The sequence below is a fragment of the Salmo salar genome, chromosome 15, assembly GCF_965601325.2.
Source record: "Salmo salar chromosome 15, fSalSal1, whole genome shotgun sequence".
NCBI lineage: Eukaryota > Metazoa > Chordata > Actinopteri > Salmoniformes > Salmonidae > Salmo > Salmo salar.
In genome coordinates, this window is record NC_138305.1 from 38,982,338 (window position 1) to 39,004,983 (window position 22,646).

General features: G+C 40.5%; 1 protein-coding gene across 1 annotated transcript in view; it reads left to right on the top strand.

The window, feature by feature from the left end:
* The first annotated feature begins 21,013 nt into the window (after nt 1–21,013).
* The window catches only part of LOC106571321 (heparan sulfate glucosamine 3-O-sulfotransferase 5), a 100,229-nt gene continuing 98,596 nt past the window's right edge, over nt 21,014–22,646 (top strand). The window contains exon 1 of the mRNA XM_014144259.3: nt 21,014–21,563. The gene's annotated coding sequence lies outside the window, so the exon portion shown is untranslated. The remainder of the gene's footprint in view (nt 21,564–22,646) is intronic.

The following is a 22,646-nucleotide window of genomic DNA, read 5'->3' on the forward strand; positions in this document are numbered from 1 at the left end:
GTGCACATTTTTGGTTTTGCCCTAGCTCTACACACCTGATTCAAATCACCAAAGCCTTTTGATGAGATGATAATTTGAATCAGCTGTGTAGTGCTAGGGCAAAAACAAAAATGTGCACCCCTTTGGGTCCCCAGGACCAGGATTGAGAACCAGTGGATTAGAGTGACACTGCTGAAAAGACTGTGGTCATTGTTTTTACATAATAGTACAACTCAAAGAGACAAGTTTAAATAAATAAAAAATGTATAAAAGAGACAAGTACTCAAGGTCAATACTGGCATTCATTAGTGAACAGGTTTCTATAAGAATCATCATCATGATGTCAGGTAAGTGCCTAAATAAAGGAATACAAAGTATATTGAAAGCAGGTGCTTTCACACAGGTGTGGTTCATATATACTTTCAATGCCCGGATGTCATACTCTTTTTATCTTTGACAACAGCTGATCAATTACAGTAGATATGAGGCTATGCTACCAATATCAACGAATAGCGGGATACGACGCAATCGCAATCGCGAATGACACATTCTCAGTATGCGAAGATAGAGTATGTGAATTTTCAAAAATAGAGTTAAAATGCTAGGATGTTATAGTCATTTCGGCTCTTCATCTAGTATAATTTGAAGCACAGTTTTCCACAATGCATTGGAAGAGGTGGGCTGCGCGCGATAGGCCCTAGTTCTCTTCAAGTAGCCAAACAACAAAACTAGGCTACTTAATTGGGAAGATCCCGAATAGTGAAGCTTCTGCTTTGGTGTTCAAATGTAGGCAATATTTTTGTATTTTTTTGGGGGGGTGGATTTCTGTTTTTTCATTGAGAAGTGTTTCTTATTTTCTTGGCCTTCGTCAGAGCTTTTAAACAAAATACTAAATCTTTTGATTTCTGTGTCGCCCCCGGGGACTCAGGATGTGGCTGTGTTGTTTATGTCTTGTTAATCAAGCCTTTTGATTTGAACATATGGATTGTTTTAGTTTTGTAGTCTACCTATTAAATTATTTCATTTATGGATCAAGTCTTAGCAGTCATTCTGATCTCGTTCCTAATGATCGGTGGTTCAGTTTATTATGTTGCTGTCTAGCAATTCTGAATTTGCGATGCACCCAACTGTCCATATTTTTCAGTGCAATAGCCTTTTGATTTGAACATTCAAAAAAAGTTGGAGTGTGTGCCATGATATTTAATTTAATTTATACATGTTACAGCACTTTGGTTTCACTAATAAATATGTTGAAATGGAACCAAATGATCAGTTTCTGTCTTCAGTCCTTTTTAAATAGGATATATGGGCTATATGATCCACTACAGTATAGGTTGAATGTGATAGTCTGCCTACAACCAACCTGAGTTGGCCTATAACTCCATTCTCGTTCTATTCAGAGTTTAGGGAAATTAATCTTACAGGAAATTAGCTATTATCATGCTGGTTAATGCGATGCATGTCTGTTGAATTTGGAAAAATCCCACCACACTAGACCCTGCCCCACCTACTCAGCCAGCCAGGAGCTGCTAATGCATTTCTGGCTGTGGCATACCCCATACTTTTTACTAAACGGTACGTGCTAAATAGTATGCGTCGATTAGTACATAGGATGCAATTTAAGTATGGATATTCGGACACGGCCAGTGACTTTGAAAGAGGGGTCACAAAGGATCATATGAGGTTTGTGTGCGTGTGTCTGTCACCAGATCTCAATCCAATTGAAGACTTATGGGAGATTCTGGAGCGGCGCCTGAGTCAGCGTTTTCCACCACCATCAACAAAACACCAAATGATGGAATATCTCGTGGAAGAATGGCACATTGAAGCTGTTCTGGCAGCTCGTGGTGGCCCAACTCCCTATTAAGACACTTTATGTTGGTGTTTCCTTTATTTTGGCAATTACCTGTATTTAGGATTTGTTTGGTCATAATGCTATTGAAATGTATCAACTGCACTCAACAGCCATTTTTACAATCTGAACAGGGGATACACTTAGGCTACTATCCTCTGGACACGGCTCAAATTTCTAAGGAGGTGGAAATCTCATTGAAAATAGTTATAATATTTGTATAGGTTTTATAAGGTGTTTTATCATTCCATACTTTCAGAGTGTCTTTTATTCTTTTTACCATGCATAAGCTCCTAAAACCTGTAAGTATGTGAACCGTGAGATCCTGGACCACACAAGCATGCGCTTGTTAACGCAATAGCTTCCTCGACTAGTAAAATCCTCTAAAGGTCCAATCATCTATTAAGCTAATTCCCCTCCACCACCATGCATACGCTACTGAAATGAGATCAGATGACAGTCAGCCCACTTGAAAGATGGCTACATATAGAATGTCACATTAACTAGTGCTTGCATACCATTTCACCCTTTGAACATCAATGTAATGACTCAACTGAAACCCGATAAATCCAGCCAATGTTTCAATAGTATCAATCCATGTTATGACACCTAAATATAATACTTAACAATGTCCAATTTGCTATCAAATGACATGTGACACATATATTTAATATAATGTAACTGATTTATTGACAACTTCGGAGACATTAAAGTTAAATGATGCAAGTCGGCAAGTTGAAACGGCCTGCTGATTTGCAAAGGTATACTGTTTTCTCTGGGGGCATATCATGGTTCAAGTCTCTTTTCCAGGGTTAATAGATTATTATCCAGTCTATTGCTCCACCAATGAACAAACTGTACGACGGCATTGGCCCAATGACTTACAGTGCATATCCTCTCTCTACACCAATATTGCTCCTACGTCCTACCATATAAAGTCATGTTAACAGTCCTCCTGTATCACTTCAGAGGATGTTTCAAACATATCAGCTACAGCACCATTGTACTTCCCAGAATGTGTTTGTAGACACAAGTTATTTTGCACTTGAACACTCAATGGCTGCACTACAGATTAGGAGTGCAGTATCAATAAATGCTTTTTGAAAGGGTATAGTTGTTATCCGTATTCTTCAAATAGCATATGTTAATGCATTCATAAGCAACATTAAGCGGTCAGCAAAGGCTCTTCCTCTGTCAATTACATTTTGAGATGCAGAAAGCAGCATCGTTGGGATAGGGAATCTGTCACGTCGGTACAAAGGGTCGGGACGCAGGACTTCAAAATCATATATTTTTTTATTACACCCAAATTACGGCGTGCCGTGTAAAGGCACGGGGAAGAAGACCAAACAAACACTGTACAAAACACAGGGTAGAAACCCAAACAAAAGAGCGAGCAATACCTCAAATAAATAACACAAGCGCACAATGATTAACACACGGCACGAGACCCGTAATCATCTGCGCAATCCACAATGGCGCGAAAGCCAAAACACACAGCACACATACTCACACTCACCAACGGACATTCAAACAATAATCGGCAGGACAATGGTAAACCAAGGACACACTTATACAATTACTAATCACTGGGAATAGGGGCCAGGTGTGCGTAATGAAAGTTCAGGAGGGATCCGTGACAGACTCATTTGAAGTATGAGCACATTCTTCTAGTCTGGAAGCAGCCAAGCCCTCTAAGCTAAGGAGTGATGGGTTTCAGGGTAGCTGCGTGATGTGTGTTCCTCATGTAATCATAGAGGCAGTCATTCTCCCCACTGTCTGGTCCAGGGCAGGTGAGGACTGAACATCATTCCTATGTGTGAGCAGCTTGTCATTCCTGAGATCCCTCCTCTCCAAGATGATCTGCTCCCTGACTATTGATCCACCACCAAACCCTAGCTCTGTAATAGAAATGTAGGGTCATTCATCAAGATGTTGACTCAGGACAGGAGATGAAAACCACTGGCAAATCATCATGTCCCTCCTCTCATCCCCAATCAGTCAGAACTAGTATCCATCTCTAAAGATGCAGAGTTTCTACTCCAGCCCCAGCAGCAGCCCAAGGACAACAGCCTCTCTCCGGCCTGATTCTCTCTACCTCTACCTGGCCCTGTGAGGGATGACCCCAGGCGGCCCCAAATCAGTCCACATTAGTGCTCATCTGTCTTCATCACTCACTGACGGAGGCCTTCGGGCTGAGGACTACATCTCGCCCACAAGACAAAAGAACCACACCATTAGTCTTGATTCCATTTCAGGTGCAATGGTGACTTCAAGTGTCCTGCCATGGCCAAGGGCGGTGCCGCCTCTATGGCCTTCTTTCTCCCAGAGGACCTCCTCTGAGCGATGGAGCCACTGGTCTGCCTTCAATCTCTCATCCTCATAGTCCACTCTACGGACGTTGGCTTGTCCATGATGAATGTGGCCTACCATTTGTCTTTATCCTATTAGAGGTGTGTGACACCAGGTGGACGGATCGAGCATAAAGGAACACATTGAAATGCTACCTGTAGGAACCAAGGTTTGAGCCATATAGCCAGTTCATTGGGGTTTAGTTAAGAGGTTGAACATAATACAGAGGTTTGAATGATGTGGTGAATTTGAAGGCCTAAAGTTATGCGTTGGAAACAACATATTTCAAGCCGATTGATTCATTAGTTAAGCAAATATCTGATTGCTCATTCCAGTGCAGACTGGGATGTAATAAGTCATTAAGACCTGCAGCAGAGCAGAGCATTATCCAGAGGTCTCTGTCTGCAGCCCCTGAAGACCACTGTACTTTAGAGCCATCTTTTAATTTGTAACTGCTTTAACGCTTGGCTTAAATTCATGTCCAAATAACGGTTTTAATTACGCGATTAGGACAGATCTGTATTCACTCAGGAAAAGAGCCGATCAGTCCCTTTTCTGGGAAGCTGTATACAGAGAGGCTTAAATCCATGTGATAACATAATGTAAATAAGCTATGCAAATCTACATGAGATATCCACATTTCCCCGTGGTCTCTGTCTTGTTGACTGATCTGATGGCAGATCTGAATATTCATTATGAAGACATGTTAATATGTATTCTAGTCCACTCTGGAAGCGCGATATTCTATGTTAGCAGCAGGAGGGGTTGGAGTGCAGACTCCATAGGGCTGTAATTAATGTACCAGTGCCTATGTACAGTACCTTAAAGACAGATCTCAAATCAAATCAATTTTTATTTGTCACATGCACCGAATACAACAGGGGCGGACTATACTGTGAAATGCTAAGTTACAAGCCCTTAACCAACAATGTAGTTCAAGAAATAGAGTTAAGAAAATATTGAATAAATAAACTAAAGTTAAAAAAATATATATATATATAATAAAAAGTAACACAATAAAATGACAATATTGAGGCTATATTCAGGGGGTAACGGTACCGAGTCAATGTGGGGGGTACAGGTTAGTCAAGGTAATTTGTACATGTAATTTGTACATGTAATAATCTCACGAATAAACACATTTCAATTACTTCATTACAAGCACAATGGCAATAATAACAGAATTGCCGAGACCAAACTGAAAAAGGACAGCATTATGAAACAATTTACCATTAAATTGATTTTCCAATTACCAACAACACAACTGGCTTGAGTAAGATTAAGGTACAGTTAAAGTTGGAAGTTTACAAACACTTAGGTTGGAGTCATTAAAACTCCTTCTTCAACCACTCTACAAATTTCTTGTTAACAAACTATAGTTTTGGCAAGTCGGTTAGGACATCTACTTTGTGCATGACACAAGTAATATTTCCAACAATTGTTTACAGACAGATTATTTTACTTATAACTCACTGTATCACAATTCCAGTGAGTCAGAAGTTTACATACACTAAGTTGACTGTTCCTTTAAACAGCTTGGAAAATTTACTCAATCATTTGACTCAATTGGAGGTGTACCTGTGGATGTATTTAAAGGCCTCCACAAGTCTGGTTCATCCTTGGGAGCAATTTCCAAATGCCTGAAGGTACCACGTTCATCTGTACAAACAACAGTACGCAAGTTTAAACACCATGGGACCACGCAGCCGTCATACCGCTCAGGAAGGAGACGCGTTCTGTGTCCTAGAGATGAACATACTTTGGTGCGAAGTGCAAAATCAATCCCAGAACAACAGCAAAGGACCTTGTACAGATACTGGAGGAAACAGGTACAAAAGTATCTATATCCACAGTAAAACGAGTCCTATATCGACATAACCTGAAAGGCCGCTCAGCAAGGAAGAAGCCACTGCTCCAAAACTGCCATAAAAAAGCCAGACTACGGTTTGCAACTGCACATGGGAACAAAGATCGTACTTTTTGGAGAAATGTCCTCTGGTCTGAAGAAACAAATTCTGGAACTTTTTGGCCATAATGACCATCGTTATGTTTGGAGGAAAAAGGGGGATGCTTGCAACCCGAAGAACACCATCCTAACACGGGGCTGGAAGCATCATGTTGTGGGGGTGCTTTGATGCAGGAGGGACTGGTGCACTTCACAAAATAGATGGCATCATGAGGATGGAAAATTATGTGGATATATTGAAGCAACATCTCAAGACATCAGGAACTTAACCTCCCTGGGCAAGGTGGGACGTTTGCGTCCCACCTAGTCAACAGCCAGTGGAATCGCATGGCGCGAAATACAAATACCTCAAAAATGCTATAACTTCAATTTCTCAAACATATTACTATTTTACACAATTTTAAAGACAAGACTCTCGTTAATCTAACCACATTGTCCGATTTCAAAAAGGCTTTACAGCGAAAGCAAAACATTAGATTATGTCAGGAGAGTACCCTGCCAAAAATAATCACACAGCCATTTTCAAAGCAAACATATATGTCACAAAAACCAAAACCACAGCTAAATGCAGCACTAACCTTTGATGGTCTTCATCAGATGACACTCCTAGGACATTATGTTATACAATACATGCATGTTTTGTTCAATCAAGTTCATATTTATATCAAAAACCAGCTTTTTACATTAGCATGTGATGTTCAGAACTAGCATACCCACCGCCAACTTCTGGTGAATTTACTAAATTACTCATGAATAACATTCACAAAATACATAACAATTATTTTAAGAATTATAGATACAGAACTCCTTTATGCAATCGAGGTGTCAGATTTTAAAATAGCTTTTCGGCAAAAGCACATTTTGCAATATTCTGAGTACATAGCCCGGCCATCACGGCTAGCTAATTTGACACCCACCAAGTTTGGCCCTCACCAAACTCAGATTTACTATAACAAATATTGGATTAGCTTTGCTGTTCTTCGTCAGAATGCACTCCCAGGACTTCTACTTCAACAACAAATGTTGTTTTGGTTCCAAATAATCCATAGTTATATTCAAATACCTCCATTTTGTTTGTGCGTTCAGGTCAGTATCCGAAGGGTGACGCACGAGCGCATTTCGTGACAAAAAAATTAATTTCAAAATATTCCATTACCGTACTTCGAAGCATGTCAAACGCTGTTTAAAATCAATTTTTATGCTATTTTTCTCGTAAAATAGCGATAATATTCCAACCGGGCGACATTCAAAGGCTGAAAGAAAAAAAATTGAGAATTCTCATGAACGCGCATCTCCAGTGTCACTGTTCCCAGCCTGACCACTCACAAACAGAGCTGCTGTACTTCGGCCAGAGACTGCAGACACCCCATTACACTTTCTGGCTCCTTCTGAGAGCCAATGGAAGCCTTAGAAAATGTCACATTACAGCAAAGATGCTGTATTTTCGATAGAGATGCCACAGAAGAAGAACAAATTGTCAGACAGGGCACTTTCTGTATGGAATCTTCTCAGGTTTTGCCCTGCGATATGAGTTATGTTATACTCACAGACACCATTCAAACAGTTTTAGAAACTTTAGAGTGTTTTCTATCCAAATCTACTAATTATATGCATATTCTCGTTTCTGGGAAAGAGTAGTAACCAGTTTAAATTGGGTACGTTTTTTATCCGGCCGTGCAAATACTGCCCCCTAGCCCCAACAGGTTTTAAAGCTTGGTCGCAAAGGGGTCTTCCAAATTGACAATGACCCCAAGCATACTTTCAAAGTTGTAGCAACATGGCTTAAGGACAACAAAGACAAGGTATTGGAGTGGACATCACAAAGCGTTGACCTCAATCCCATAGAAAATATGTGGGCAGAACTGAAAAAGTGTGTGCGAGCAAGGATGCCTAGAAACCTGACTCAGTTACACCAGCTCTGTCAGGAGGAATGGGCCATAATTCACCCAACTTATTGAGGGAAGCTTTGGGATGGCTACCTGAAACGTTTGACCCAAGTTAAACAATTTGAAGGCAATGCTACCAAATACTAATTGAGTGTATGTAAACTTCTGACCCACTGGGAATGTGATGAAATAAATGAAAGCTGAAATAAATAATTCTATCTACTATTATTCTGACATTTCTTAAAATAAAGTGGTGATCCTAACTGATCCAAGACAGGGAATTTTTACCAGGATTAAATGTCAGGAATTGTGAAAAACTGAGTTTAACTGTATTTGGCTAAGGTGTATTTAAACTTCCGACTTCAACTGTAAATGGTCTTGTCACGACTTCTGCCGAAGTCGATGCCCCTCCTTGTTCGGGCGGTGTTCAGCGGTCGAAGTCACCGGTCTTCTAGCCATCATTGATCCATTTTTCATTTTCCATTGGTTTTGTCTTGTCTTCCTACACACCTGGTTCCAATGCCATTCATTACATGTTGTGTATTTAACCCTCTGTTTCCCTTCATGTCCTTGTCAGAGATTGTTTGTTGTTATGTGCACGTGTTGTTGTATTGGTGTGCGACGGGTTATTATACCCATGTTTATTTTATTATGTACATTGGTTTTGGAGTTTATTTTTAACTTTATTAAACTACTCCAGTTACACCAAGTTTGTTTCTCCTGCGCCTGACTTCCCTGCCACCTACACACACGTCGTGACAGGTCTATAGATAGAGAATCTATTTTTCAAGTTCTTCTTGTCCTAATAAAGACCAAAGGGGCCACATTTCTTGCACAAAGGGCTTTTCCAATTGCTGCTCTTTTCCAATTAGATGAGAAGACAGAAAGGTTAATTCCATACTTGTCTATACCACATCCGGACAAATTGATTTCACTCCTCAGATTGCTGAAATCCTCCAGTTTCCTCCACTCCAGGCTGAAATGAATCAGGGTAATGTTCCTTCTAAGAGAAAATAAAAGTAATTTTCACTGCTGTACTGGTCTAACTAATAACGAGGTACAAGTAAGGATAAGATGGGAAATCATTACTCAGCGAACATTGTCTTTGTGCCCACTCCTCCACTCCTTGTCACATGGAAAGACAAAATGGAGAGGCAACCAAGGAGGAAGTTTAGGCTGGATACCTTGAAATGTGTCTGACTTTCAACAGGATCCTGAAGAAAAGCATTAAAAAGCAATTGGACATTGATTTCTTGCTAATGCCATCGGAGAAAGAGGGAAGGAGGGGAAAAAATCTTTGCAAAAAACTTTATGAGCCACTCATGCATGTTATTAAAATCGTTGAACTGAAATCCTCATTGAACGATATGGGATATACTGTAGATAAGATCTAGGAAAGGAAACCTGAACTTGCCAGAGACTATGAATTAATATACATCTTATCTATGCATTTATGGCAACCATAAATTTAAATGACATGACACTAAAATCCTCACTAGTGACAAGCAAATATCCCTGTAGGAAGATATTGAGCATCTCCAGTTCACTCATCACTTCCATTAGCGCCAGTACTGTGTGCATGAGGATGTCTCTGCCTTCACAAACCATAGCTTGGCTTGTCCCTGTTCAGCAAAAAGTAATTAGTAGTAGTTAGTACAAGTTTGTGCTATCTATTTAACAATTGATCTTCAGCTCAACTCACATAGCTTTTTGTCTAAGATCACAACGCCATTTGGGAAATCATCCTATAAGAATTACTCTGTGAAGAAAAAAAGACCAATTGTTTTGTGTCTAGCGACCCATCAGTGGACTAGACTTTCATCACAGTTTGCCAGTGTTTCTGTTGGAATGGATTCTTGGGCCAATTAAGAGTTGGATCTTGTGGAACGTGGGAAGAATCAGCACGAGGGCATAATGACAAATGGTTCCATTTACATTTGACATTTTAGTCATTCAGCAGATGCTCTTTTCCAGAGCGACTTACATGTACAGTAGTGAGTGCATACATTTTCATACTTTTTTCATACATTTCTCATCTTCTCAGCAAACAGGCCTCAGCCCACGTCTGCCAGCACATCACTGTCTGCGTTTTTTTTCTCACTTGTGTCTTTTAACCATTCGGATCAGCTGAGAAAAAGATCTGATGTGAAAGAATCTGATGTGATTGGTCAAAAGACAAGAAAAAGGATTAGAATTGGGCTGCGTGTCTAAAAATGGCCACTGAGGCACACCTGTACATCACAGAGTTCACGATGCATGACCAGTTTGAGGGCTGGTGGAATAGGGTAGAAGGGAAACAACATGAAGGAGAGGGGTTAGAGCTGTCCTGATTTCATTTATACATGTTTTAGATACCATACAGAAAACTGACGTACAGTACTGTATGGTTGAGCCCTAATTAGTTAGGGCTGCATGTTGTATCTGTCCATTGTTTTAGATAGCAATTAATTGTGCAGCTCATTATAAAAACAATGTATGTGTGCTTGCAAGCGGCAGTTTATAAAGACCAGGGACATACAGTACATACAGTATTTACAACAGTGTGTCGTTGTAGATTATTAAGGTACATCTATCACATGTATGGGGCAGAACATCAGTTCAATAAACCGATTCCACACCCCCTTAGGAGTTAAAGGGCCAATAGTGCGGTGTCGTGGTCATGTTAAGAAAATTATAATTTATCTTGACGGGTTACTTTTGAATAGTAATGCTTTAAGGCAGTTTTGTGTGTTAATCAGATTTAAGTTTCCCCATGGCAATGATTACCCAGAGGAGCAACACTATTGTTATATTTATAAGCTTAAAACAACATAAATTGTGCACGGAAGACTGAAATTAGACATCATGAGATGTGACTGTTGCTGCAGGTTATTGGATCCACACATAGGAGTTCAGCTCATATTAAACATTATGCAAAGAATTGAGTTCTACTTTGCAACAGGGGTAGTAGATTTGCTGACACTATATGGAGTGTTTTTTTTTAACCTAATACTAGGTGCAGCAGCTTGTCCACAGGGCAGGGTCTAGATCAGATATAGAACATAATGGTTGTAGGTCACCAGGTTGAAGTTTCCCTAAACAACAGATCTAGAAAAAGCCTATTCTCAATCCTAAACATGACCATTAGAGGATATTAACATATCTGACCCTGTATTGTGGATAGGTGTAGCTTCTACCTTCTGTGGTTGTATTGGCCAGATAGTTGTGGTCTCTCAGAGCAGTGGTTCCAACTCCAGTCCTCCAGTACCTCCAACAGTACACCTTTTTATTTTAGCCCTGGACAAGCACACCTGATTCAACTTGTCAACAAATCATCAGGCCCTCAATGAGTTGAATCAGTTGAGTTTGTCCGGGGCCACCACAAAAATGTATGCTGTTGTGGGTACTGGAGGACTGGAGTTTGGAACCACTGTCTTAGACAGACATATGGGACTGAGGGCCCCTCTTGTCTCCTCACATGACTGAGATTAGAGCGGTGCCGGAGCGGTCAGTAAAAGGGAATGTCATGTGTGGGAGATCAATAGCCTGACAGGAGCTGGTGTAGAGAGGTACAGAACTGACAGCTAGTCAGCTACACATGAATACTTACAACCTGGTTGCCATTCTCTGTCTGTAGGTGTCTAAAAGATCTTGTCCTGGGGAATTTGACATCTAGCCTATATGGATTTATATGCATGTGAGGAAGTCAATAAAGCTACAACCATAGTATTCACAACAAGTTTACCTTTTACATCTGTTTTCAAGTGCAAGGAATTGACTTATGAAATATTATCTGAAAAATCATGATTTGTTATTTACTTTATTACAGTGCTTGTCTAATGTATCAATGAAAGGACAACTATGTCACACCGGAGTCCATATTGAATCATGATACATAGGCCATTCATTCTGAAGGGTATAACTACCTTGTTTCCTCTTTGATATAAGAAGCACTCCTTTCCAGCACTACAGATGGTAACACATGGAAATGGAGCACTTATTCAAAATAAACCTGATATTTCGGCGCCATGTACAGTGTGATTAGCCTCTTGATTCAAGATGCAATATTACCCCATTCACATAAGATCTCTCCATTTGAACGTCAAGTGATTCCAAAATGACTGGAGGTTGAGAGCCACTGAGTGAGAAGAGAGCACCACCCCCCAATTGGATTACTGTGCAATTCTTTCAGAGTGATTACAGCAAAGACGCAGGTATGTGTCCCAAATAGCACCCTGTCATGTAGTGCACTAGGAATAGGGTGCCATTTGGGATACACACCGCATCTCCACAGTGGCTTTCTTCATTCTGTTATAAAGGATTAACCACTGTGCAGCTGCAAGCAGATGAAGGAAATTGCATCATCCAACACTGAATTCAGCTAGGTTCTGCATAAACAAAAAAATATACACTGCTGTTCAAAAGTTTGGGGTCATTTAGAAATGTCCTTGTTTTTGAAAGAAAAGCAAAACATTTTGTCCATTAAAATTCCATCAAATTAATCAGAAATACAGTGTAGACATTGTTAATGTTCTAAGTGACTATTGTAGTTGGAAATGGCAGATTTATTATGGAATATCTAAATAGGCGTACAGAGGCCCATTATCAGCAACCATCAAGTGTGTTCCAATGTCACGTTGTGTAAGCTAATACAAGTTTAACATTTTAAAAGGCTAATTGATCATTAGAAAACCATTTTACAATTGTGTTAGCACAGCTGAAAACTGTTGTCTTGATTAAAGAAGCAATAAACCATTTGTGGGTTCGATTACAGGCTCAAAATGGTCAGTGTCACGACTTCTACCGAAGTCGATGACCCTCCTTGCTCGGGTGGTGCTCGGCAGTCGACGTCACCGGTCTTCTAGCCATCATTGATCAGTTTTTCATTTTCCATTGGTTTTGTCTTGTTTTCCTACACACCTGTTTCCAATCCAATTAATCATGTTGTGTATTTAACCCTCTGTTTCCCCTCATGTCCTTGTCGGTGAGTGTTTGATGTTATGTTACGTGGGTTTGTGTATCGGTGTGCGACGGGTATACTTTACCCAGGTTATTTTGTACTTTGGTTGTGGAGTTTGTTTTTTCATTAAATACTCCATATTAACCAACTTGGTTTCTCCTGCGCCTGACTTCCCTGCCACCTACATACACGGATATGACAGTCAGAAACAAAGCACTTTCTTCTGAAACTTGTCAGTCTATTCTTGTTCTGAGAAATTAAGGCTATTCCATGTGAGAAATTTCCAAGGAACTGAAGATATCGTACCAATTATATGCATATCCTAGCTTGTGGGCCTGAGTAGCAGGTAGTTTACTACTCCCTTAACAGAGCAGCGCAAACTGGCTCTAACCAGAATAGTAAAAGGAGTGGGAGGCCCCTGTGCACAAATGAGCAAGTGGACAAGTGCATTAGTGTCTAGTTTGAGAAACAAGTCCTCAACTGGCAGCTTCATTAAATAGTACCCACAAAACACCAGTCTCAACGTCAACAGTGAAGAGGCGACTAAGGGATGCTGGCCTTCTAGGAGTCTTATGGCTTGGGGGTAGAAGCTGTTTAGAAGCCTCTTGGACCTGTTTAGAAGCCTCTTGGACCTCTCTGCGGTAGCAGAGAGAACAGTCTATGACTAGGGTGGCTGGAGTCTTTGACACATTTTAGGGCCTTCCTCTGACACAGCCTGGTATAGAGGTCCTGGATGGCAGGAAGCTTGGCCCCAGTGATGTACTGGGTGGATCGCACCACCCTCTGTAGTGCCTTGCGGTTGGAGGCTGAGCAGTTGCCATACCAGGCAGTCATGCAACCAGTCAGGATGCTCTCGATGGTGCAGCTGTAGAACCTTTTGAGGATTTGAGGACCCATGCCAAATCTTTTCAGTTTCCTGAAGGGGAATTGGTTTTGTCTTCATGACTGTCTTGGTGTGCTTGGACCATGTAAGTTTGTTGGTGATGTGGACACCAAGGAACTTGAAGCTCTCAACCTGCTCCACTGCAGCCCCATCGATAAGAATTTGGGGCGTACTCAGTCCTCTTTTTCCTGTAGTCCACAATCATCTCCTTTGTCTTGATCACGTTGAGGGAGAGGTTGTTGTCCTGGTACCAAACGACCAGGTCTCTGACCTCCTCCCAATAGACTGTCTCGTCGTTGTCAATGATCAGGCCTACCACGGTTGTGTCATTGGCAAACTTAATGATGGTGTTGGAGTCATGCCTGGCTGTGCAGTCATGAGTGAACAGGGAGGACAAGAGGGGACTGAGTACGCACCCCTGAGGGGCCCCTGTGTTGAGGATCAGTGTGGCGGATGGGTTGTTATCTACCTTAACCACCTGGGGGTGGCCCATCAGGAAGTCCAGGGTCCAGTTGCAGAGGGAGGTGTTAAGTCCCAGGGTCCTTAGCTTATTGATGAGCTTTGAGGGCACGGTGGTGTTGAACGCTGAGCTATGGTCAGTGAGTAGCATTCTCACATAGGTGTTCCTTTTGTCCAGGTGGGAAAGGGCAGTGTGGAGTGCAACAGAGATTGCATCATCTGTGGATCTGTTGGGGCAGTATGCAAATTGGAGTAGGTCTAGGATTTCTGGGATAATGGTGTTGACGTGAACCATGACCAGTCTTTCACAGCACTTCATGGCTACAGACATGAGTGCTATGGGTCTGTAGTCATTTAGGCAGGTTACCTTAGTGTTCTTGGGCACAGGCACTATGGCACTACTAAAGCACTACTAAGACACTTGCTAGTTGGTCAGCGCATGCTCGCAGTACACGTCCTGGTAATCTGTATGTTGACCTGTTTAAAGGTCTTACTCACATCGGCTGCGGAGAACGTGATCACACAGTCTTCCGGTACAGCTGGTGCTCTCATGAATGTTTCAGTGTTACTTGCCTCGAAGCGAGCATAGAAGTAGTTTAACTTGTCTGGTAGGCTTGTGTCACTGGGCAGCTCACGGCTGTGATTCCCTTTGTAGTCGCCAATGGTTTGCAAGCCCTGCCACATCTGACAAGCATCAGAGCCGGTGTAGTATGATTCAATCTTAGTCCTGTATTGATGCTTTGCCTGTTTGATAGTGCGTCGGAGGGCATAGCGGGATTTCTTATAAGCTTCCGGGTTAGAGTCCCACTCCTTGAAAGCGGTAGCTCTAGCCTTTAGCTTAGTGCGGATGTTCCCTGTAATCCATGGCTTCTGGTTGGGCTTTGTACATAAGGTCACTGTGGGGACGGCATCATCGATGCACCTATTGATGAAGCCAATGACTGGTGTGGTGTACTCCTCAATGCCATAGGAGGAATCACAGAATATATTCCAGTCTGTGCCCGCAAAACAGTCCTGTAGCTTAGCATCTGCTTCATCTGACCAATTTTTTATTGATCTAGTCACGGGTGCTTCCTGCTTTAATTTTTGCTTGTAAGCAGGAATGAGGAGGATAGAATTATGGTCAGATTTGCCAAATGGAGGGCAAGGGAGAGCTTTGTATGCGTCTCTGTGTGTGGAGTAAAGGTGGTCCAGAGTTGTTTTTCCTCTGGTTGCACATTTAACATGCTGATAGAAATTTGGTAAAACGGATTTAACTTTCCCTGCATTAAAGTCCCCGGCTACTAGGATTGCCGCCTCTGGGTGACCGTTTTCTTGTTTGCTTATGGCAGATTACACCTCATTCAATGCTGTCTTAGTGCCAGCCTTTGACTGTGGTGGTATGTAAACAGCTATGAAAAATAGAGATGAAAACTCTCTAGGTAGATAGTGTGGTCTACAGCTTATCATGAGATACTCTACCTCAGGCGAGCAAGAGCTCGAGACTTCCTTAGATATCGTGCACCAGCTGTTATTTACAAAAATACATAGTCTGCAGCCCCTTGTCTTACCAGACGCCGCTGTTCTATCCTGCCGGTACAGCGTATAACCAGCCAGCTGTATGTTGATAGTGTCAGCCACGACTCTGTGAAGTATAAGATACTACAGTTTTGAATGTCCCGTTGGTAGATTAATCTTGCACGTAGGTCATCGGTTTTATTCTCCAAAGATTGCATATTAGTGTTATCAGATTGCACATTTGCTAGCAGAATGGAAGGAAGTGGGGGTTTATTGGATCGCCTTCGAATTCTCAGAAGGCAGCCTGCCCTTTGGCCCCTTTTTCTCTGCCTCCTCTTCATGCAAATCACGGGGATCTGGGCCTGTTCCTGAGAAAGCAGTATATCGTTCGCGTTGGGCTCGTCAGAAACGTTAAAGGAAAAAAAGGATTCTGCCAGTCCGTGGTGAGTAATCGCAGTCCTGATGTCCAGAAATGATTTTCGGTCATAAGAGACGGTGTGGGCAATAATTATGTAATAAATAAGTACAAAAATAAGTTACAAAAAACGCTAATAAATTAACAAAAAAAACACAATCCTTTGGGGACACGTCTGCCTTCTTCTCCGGTGCCATTTTAACAACATACCCCTTAACTTTCTCCACATTTTTTTGTCAACGATCTACACAAAATACTCTGTAATGTCAAAGTGGAAGAGAAATTTGAACATTTGGAAAAAATATATTGATCTTGATTAGACAAGTATTCACCCTGAGTCAATACAGCAGTGATTACAGCTGTCTTTCTAGGTAAGTCTCTAAGAGCTTTCCACATCTGGATTGTGCAACATTACTCTTTTCAAAATTCTTCAAGCTCTGTGAAATTGGTTCTTGATCATTGCAACAATTATCAGGTCTTGCCATGGATTATCAAGCAGATTTAAGTCAAAACTGTAACTTGGCCACTGAGGAACATTCACTGTCTTCTTGGTAACTAACTCCAGTGTAGATTTGGCCTTGTTTTTAAGGTTATTGTCCTGCTGAAAGGTGAATTCATCTCCCAGTGTCTAGTGGAAAGCAGACTGAACCAGGTTTTCTTCTAGGATTTTGCTTGTGCTTAGCTCCATTCCGTAGATTTTTATCTTGAAAAACTCAGTTGTTAAAGATTACAAGCATACCCTGAACATGATGCAGCCACCAATATGTTTGACAATATGGTGGTACTCAGGGTGAAACTCAGTTATGTGTTGTATTGGATTTGCTCCAAACATAACACTTTGTATTCAGGACAAAAAGTGAATTGCTTTGCCATATTTTTTTCAATATTATTTTAGTGCCTCGTTGCGAACAGGATGTTTTGGAATATTTTTATTCTTTACAGGCTCCCTTCTTTTCACTCTGTCAATTAGGTTAGTGTTGTGGAATAACTACAATGATGTTGATCCATCCTCAGTTTTCTCCTATCACAGCCATTAAACTCTGTAACTGTTTTAAAGCCACTATTGGCCTCATGGTGAAATCCCTGAGCAGATTCCTTCCTCTCTGGCAACTAAGTTAAGAAGGACGCATGTATCTTTGTAGTGACTGGGTGTATTGATACACTATCCAAAATGTATTTCATAACTTCACCATGCTCAAAGGGATATTCAATGTCTGTTTTTTTTTGTTTTACCCATCTACCAATAGGTGTCCTTCTTTGCAAAGAATTGGAAAACCTCCCTGGCCTTTATGGTTGAATCTGTTTGAAATTCACTGCTTGACTGTGGGACCTTACACAATTTTATGTGTGGGGTACAGAGATGAGGTAGTCATTAAAAAATCATGTTAAACACTATTATTGCAATCAGAGTGAGTCCATGTGACTTATTATGTAACTTGTTAAGCACATGACTCCTGAACTTATTTAGACTTGCCATAACAAAAGGATTGAATACTTATTGATTCAAGACATTTCAGCTTTTTATTTTTAATGAATTTGTAAAAATGTCTAAGAATGTAAGTCCAACTTGACATTATGGGGTATTGTGTGTAGGCAAGTGACACAAAATCACAATTTAATAAATGTTAAGTTCTGGCTGTAACACAACAAAATGTAGAAAAAGTCAAGGAGTGTGAATACTTTCTGAAGGCACATTCATAGTGTCAGTGGTCTGTATATAGCTTATATTCTTTGTGTGTTTTATATCTCGTGCTTTATATCTCGTGCATTTTTATCTGACCTAGTGTTGATTCCTTGCTTTTATTAAGATCCTATTCTAGATTTTTTATTTCGTAGCTTTGATATTGGACTCTGCATTGTTGAGGATGAGCTTGTAATTAAGCATTCTGCTGTATGGTTTACACTAGCCATGTAAAAAATAATTCTACAATGTACTTCACATCAACGGAGTTGAGCGGAGACAAGCGTGGGCGGAATGCACCTCCGAATACATTGAATCGCTGTCAGTCGACACAAGGAAACAGTCGGTGGTTGTATTTGATTAACGCTTTACTAAAAAGTATGGATTTCAGCAAATAAAGAAAGGCACTCAGCTACAGAGGACAACCATACACTCACTACCAGTCAAAAGTTTTAGAACACCTACTCATTCAAGGGTTTTTCTTTATTTTTACTATTTTCTACATTGTAGAATAATAGTGAAAACATCAACACTATGATATAACACATATGGAATCATGTAGTAACAAAAAAGTGTTAAATAAATCAAAATATATTTACATTTGAGATTCTTCAAATAGCCACCCTTTACCTTGATGACAGTTTTGCACACTCTTGGCATTCTCTCAACCAGCTTCATGAGGTAGTCACCTGGAATGCATTTCAATTAACATGTGTGCCTTCTTAAAAGTTAATTTGTGGATTTTTTTCCTTCTTAATGCATTTGAGCCAATCAGTTGTGTTGTGACAAGGTAGGGGGGTATACAGAAGATAGCCCTATTTGGTCAAATACGAAGTCCATACAGCTCAAATAAGCAGAGAAACGACAATCCATCATTACTTTAAGACATGAAGGTCAGTCAATCCGGAAATTTCAAGAACTTTGAAAGTTCCTTCAAGTGCAGTCGCAAAAACCATCAAGAGCTATGATGAAACTGGCTCTCATGAGGAACGCCACAAGAATGAAAGACCCAGAGTTACCTTTGCTGCAGAGGATATGTGGTGTGGGTAAACGGATGATCTCCGCATTAGTATTTCCCCTTGTAAAGCATGGAGGAGGAGGAGGTGTGATGGTGCTTTGCCGGTGACACTGTCTGTGATTTACTAACAATTCAAGGCACACTTAACCAGAATGGCTACCACAGCATTCTGTAGCAATACGCAATCACATCTGGTTTGGGCTTAGTGGAACTGTCATTTATTTTTCAACAGGATAATGACCCAACACATCTCCAGGCTGTGTAAGGGCTATTTTACCAAGAAAGAGTGTGATGGAGTGCTGCATCAGATGACCTGGCCTCCATAATCCCCCGAGCTCAATCAAATTATGATGGTTTGGGCTGAGTCGGACCGCAGAGTGAAGGAAAAGCATCCAACAAGTGCTCAGCGTATGTGGGAACTCCTTCAAGACTGTTGGAAAAGAATTACAGGTGAAGCTGCTTGAGAAAATGCCAAGAGTGTGCAAAGCTGTCATCAAGGCAAAGGGTGGCTATTTGAAGAATCTCAAATGTAAAATATATTTTCATTTGTTTAACACTTTTTTGGTTACTACATGATTCCATATGTGTTATTTCATAGTATTGATGTCTTCACTATTATTCTACAATGTAGAAAATACTACACATAAAGAAAAACCCTTGAATGAGTAGATGTTCTAAAATGTTTGACCGGTAGTGTTGGTACACGGTAAGGGTTTAATCATTTATGTTTCTACAATTATCAACTTTTAATGTAGTGGGAGATATAGTCCATGTGAAGTACATTTTGGAGATTAGTTTTTCTTAGTTAGTTTTACACCTGTTGTATTCTGTGCACGTGACACATAAACGTTGATTTGATTTGGTTCTGTTAATGTGACAGGAGCGATCTTGTTAATATATTGGTATAATAATCATACAGGCAATCATTAAAGCTTCAGTCTAATATCACTAATGGCCAATATGGTAATTGTGGACTATTAAATGTCTTAACCTTCACATAATGTCTCTTTAGTGAATTTATGACCAGGTTTTGTTTTATTGCTTTTCACACATTCTTCTCCAACTTTTGGTCATTTCCATAATTGCATTTGATTTTATGTGATGCATTAGTGAATGGAGCAAACATTCAACATCTATTAAAAGGAATAACATGTTTTTTTTTTAATGTGCAGATAAGTGCTGTGTGGTTAGTAAAAGTTGGAATGGGTAAATAATGTTTTTTCACCTCTGCAATGAAAACGACACATTCTGCTCTCCAACTACTGTAACTAAATCTTGAGCAACAGCACCTGCATAAGCTTTATTAGTTACATTTGAATATGCAGGGATGTATATTCATTTATTGATGTAAAAAAAATTGGTACTCACCAGTACATATCCCATGGTTCCACTTGCAGCACAGGAAAAGACCAGCCAAGTTGTCTTACGCTTGACAGATTCAATCTGCTCTGGGATGACTGAATAATTGAAAAATCTAACGCATGACCATCTGGCAGCTGTGAGTGCCACACATCCAGACTAGTTCTTCAAATACCTTTTGTGGCCAAACTAGCCTAGTGACTGAAAAGCCTCGTTATCGATATTATATACAACTGTATTAGGAGGTTGATAATCTTCTAATGTACTAATTGATATTTGTGGCACTGCATCCAAAGTTATGCTTTGGATGCATCTTTATCAAATACCGACTTCAGTGCCAAATTATCTAGGGCATTCTCAGTAGAGCTGATGATATGGGTTATCAGCTAATTGTCCTATTATATTATGTCATGACAGTGGCAAGCATGAAGCCCCTGGATAGTCTTTCAAATATTAAGTGGTACTACTGGTTTTATGGAGATTTAAGGACCTCTCCTTGTCAATAACACACACACTTTGCCCTGGTTATCAATTATTTACATTCTACATAGCTGAGGATTTTTATATAAAGGACCACATGTGTTTTTACGGTAGGCTAATTTGATTCACATTTGGACATGGAAATTGCTTTAGCCTACTTCACAAAAAACTTATTGCACTATCTCCGACCATCACCTTTCTTGTCTGAGCTGAGCTGCATGTCTTTTCCGCATCCACCTTTCTTCTCCAAGAAACACGCCCAAACTCTCAACATCAGTCGTCCGTCACAAGTCTGCTGCTACTGGTCGATGTCTGTGATGGTGGGCGATCCTATTGTATTTGGAACTCAAAAGCTTGAACGCGCATATTCCAACAGCACAGTATTTTTTCAAGGTCCCCTAAAACCAGAGAGAACAGGAGAGGACGTACTTGAATGCAGATCTAAAATTTCCGCGGGACAGCTCTGAGATTCACCAACAACATTAATATCCCACTAATCTAGCAGATTTACACCTGTCTTGTTATCGCCAAGACTAGTGTCAGTCTGGAACCATCGGGATGATTGTTTAGAATACTTTGAGAGCATATGAAAACAGCCGACCAGAACATTTTCTAGACGACTAGCTCCGGGACAACTCTTCCGGCAGTGTGTGCTGGTGCTTGCGACGGAGAAGCACCTGCTTTAGCCTGCGGGAAGTTGATTATGTGGAGGCGCTTTCTGACATCTACTGCATCTTGTCAGTTTTTGTGCATTTCGCTGCTGAGGATAGCCGTGTCCCGAGGAGGATGCCGAACAGGTACAGTAACATTTTGTTGGTTCAAAACATTTTTCTAGACGTGTCATGCGTTTCACAAAGTCGGCACAGCGCTGTGTTCTGACTAGGCTGTTTTCTACCGACTAATTCGTCACTAAGGCATTTAGACAGGTAACTAGAAGGAAGCATAGGCTGTATTGACATATTTTACGTTTTCATCCTAAAGTCCCTATAACTTAGTTCACAGAAATAATAGGCCTTTGCATTTTCCTCCATATTTCCACCTGTCAGGACAGAGCTCAAATTGACCTTCTAGACATCATTATTTTTGCCCATGATTTAATAATATAATATTTATAAACAAACAAACAAAAGTTTCCCTTATGTCAGCCTTTCAGTTCACAGTTATACTAACTTCTGTATTGGTTACATAGTATACTATATCTCCATCTAATAACCATGTAATAACCTCCAGAATTTGAAACATATTTCCACTAAATTAACTTGTAACACTTTATCACCTGTTTATAGTTGATGTATTATAAACATGCACCGCCTCTACAGTATGTGTTTATGTTATTTGCTGTAAATTGCTTTATGAATTCTTATAGCAAGTTTTACTATATACTGTACTATGGGAGTGATAGAGATCACTAAATGCATTACACAGGCAATTTATAAAAAGTGTTGATGATAAAACAAAAAATCATAGCTTTTGAGATACATTCGCTTACAGATTGCTTTTTAGGATGTACTATAATACACTATATAAGGAAAAGTATGTTGACACCCCTTCAAATTTGTGGATTTCAGCCACACCCATTGCTGACAGGTGTATAAAATCGAGCATACAGCCATGCAATCTCCATAGACAAACGTTACCAGTAGAATGGCCTTACTGAAGAGCTCAGTGACTTTCAACATGGCACCGTCATAGGATACCACCTTTCCAACAAGTCAGTTCATCAAATTTCTGCCCTGCTAGAGCTGCCCCGGTGAACTGTAAATGCTGTCATTGTGAAGTGGAAACGTCTAGGAGCAACAACAGCTCAGCCGTGAAGTGGTAAGCTACACAAGCTCACAGAACGGGACTGTACAGCGCGTAAAAATCACCTGTCCTCCGTT